The sequence below is a fragment of the Arachis ipaensis genome, chromosome B09, assembly GCF_000816755.2.
Source record: "Arachis ipaensis cultivar K30076 chromosome B09, Araip1.1, whole genome shotgun sequence".
Lineage (NCBI taxonomy): Eukaryota > Viridiplantae > Streptophyta > Magnoliopsida > Fabales > Fabaceae > Arachis > Arachis ipaensis.
The window spans coordinates 111,121,936-111,124,678 of NC_029793.2; positions in this window are offsets into that span (position 1 = coordinate 111,121,936).

The window sequence follows — 2,743 nt, forward strand, 5'->3', positions numbered from 1 at the left end:
CTTGAAAACTTTTCAGAATAATACTAGTTCAGAGTTTAGTATACCAATAAATATCGGAATTAAAGTCTTTAATAAAATAATTTCTATTAATTCCGTTCAAAACTATGGGTCTTACATTCTACCCACCTTATAAAAATTTTCGCCCTCGAAAATTGATACAAAACGAAAGAAATTTCATACACTTCACCCTTGAAAACATTTAAGGAAGAAGCATAAATATCTCAAAACATAAACATATATACAGTTTCCAAATACTTGGATTGTCGTATGCATAAGGGTACATAGGTAGGAGTATGATTGCAAAGCAACGTTGCAAGACAGGCTCAATGCAAAAGATGAGACGGTTCAAACATGTGATAGCAAGGCAAGGCATTGAAGGTTATAAAACAGGATGAGGTTACAACGACGTGCTCATCATCCGCACACTAATCTCATCTCAACCTCAAAGCTTCAACCTTCTAACCCCATCAAGCACTTTACAATTCCTATATCCGATCATAAGTCCAACGATCGCAAACCCGTCAGCAAGGAACAAAACACCACAACTCATAATGTGGTACACCTACCGCTTCCACTTCCGTATACCCGTATCATGCCTTAAAGAACTAACGCATCGCGTTACTACGTCTACAAGTTGCACGTGATATCAAAACAATTCTCGAGTCTACTCAGAAGGATACACGATCATAGAAAGGAGAGACGCATGTTAATGACAATACTCATAGATTTGAAAGAATATATCCAATTCCAGATAAACAAGGATGCTCAAGCAAAGAAGTTTGCTAGAAATAAATCAATTGACAACTTCAGAGATAACCCTTGGATCAAGGGAATTCAATAGGATCAATAAGCAGAAAATCAGCGCATATGTCTGAAATAATTTCACACTGAGTCGAAGAAGTATGAGGTTTATAGAAAAGAATATCTCAGACCCAAGACAAGGCTCATAGAACTCAAGAGCACGATTAAAAATACTCCCGGATACATTGTTCATAAAAGAATCGAAAACTTGCGGAAAAATCATTTCGTAGTCTAAAAGATAAGTTAAACAACAAGTATCCTTCAAGAGAGTAACAAAAGCATAAACGTGGCTTTGCTCTAAATCAATTTCACGTTGAAGTAGATTATGTAGAGTTTTAAAAACAAAATGCACACAAGTTTGGCTAAGAGCCAAAATATTTCCTCAAATATGTTAGAAAGATAATTAGGTGCACAACTTAACCAAAAGCAATCATAAAACTCGGAAGAGAAATCAAATGCTTGTTCAAAAATTCCCAAAGCCCATATTCAAACAAGCGTGTATAACATTTATAGCGAGGACAAAAGAGGAAGTTAAACTCTCTTTAGAAAAGAAATTCCGAGGTAAAATTTTTGCTTACAATCTGGTAAGGAGACAAGTGGTGCGTTACAAATGAACAGGTTTCCATTAAACAAGGAAACTTTTCAAAACCTCATTTAAAATAGCGCATGTCAACTTTAAAACAATTTTGTCAAAAATTGAACAATGGTTTCAATCTTAATCAAGTAACAGAAAATAAATTCCGTTTAGAATTTCTTCAAAGAGAATTCAAAACTTCTTTAAAAGTTCAAAACAAGACTCCAAAGTTTTCTTGAAAGCACCATCTCAAAAGGATATTCAAGGAGATTAGAATGTACTTAAAAGGAGTCAAGCCATAAAAGAAAAAAATCTTAAATCAAAATAGTTAAAACAAGATCCACTAGGCGTGAGACATCAAACCAGCTTTCAATTGATTCAAAAGAATACAAAAATCATAGGAAAAGACAACTTGATCATTAGTAACTTCTCAAGGATAAATCTTTGACTAAAAACTCTTGTAAGACAATGAGAGGATAAACGACGCACTATTTTGAAACGAATCAAACTGACTCATATAAGAATGAGATTCACCAAGATCAATGATAATATTCACAAGGTGTAAAAGGTTAGTTAAAAACAAAGTCAAACATGACGTTCATGGAGATAGAAAGCTTAAGAGAGACTTTAGTCCGTTCGTAATAAGAAAGCTATGAGTCCAACATTCTCAAAAGAAACAGCAATAGCATAAATAATGTGGTATGCTAAATCAAACTCAAATCAAAGATAAATTAAGTGAAGTTTATCAAACGAAACTCAACAGCAATAAAAGCGAAAAATCCTTCCTTTCCAGAATTTCGGAAAATGTCCAAATACACAATCAAAAAAGGATGTCCATTGGAACTATAGTAAAATTACTAGAAAGTCAATTTACTTTTAAAGTAAGTGCAATTCTGTAAACCAATAAAAATACAGGCAAGATATTAGAAATAAATAGTTATTAAACTGTATAAGAAATCTTCAAGGTTTCATATGTAGATAAGTATGTATCTATTCAACAGCAATTTTCATAAAAATCTTAAAAGTGGCTGTAATCACTGTCAAATAAGAGAAAAACCGAATCAACAAGTTCTCTAAGAATGGACTCGGAATCCAGAGTAAAATGCACAGCGCATTAGGACAAGTCCAAAGCCATATCAAAGGATACATGAATCAAGAGGAACTCAAACAGAGAAAGATAGATACAACAAGGATTTCAAACAAGCATATGCACTTAAGATCAAACAAGAATGCATATGAATAGAGGAATAAAGTTGAAACATCAAACTACTTTTCAAAAGGATTAGCAAACAAGAACTTCAAGTTAGGATACGAAAGAACAGGTCGACTCGAACAGATTTCAAGACTTACAACTGAATAGCCTCGAGA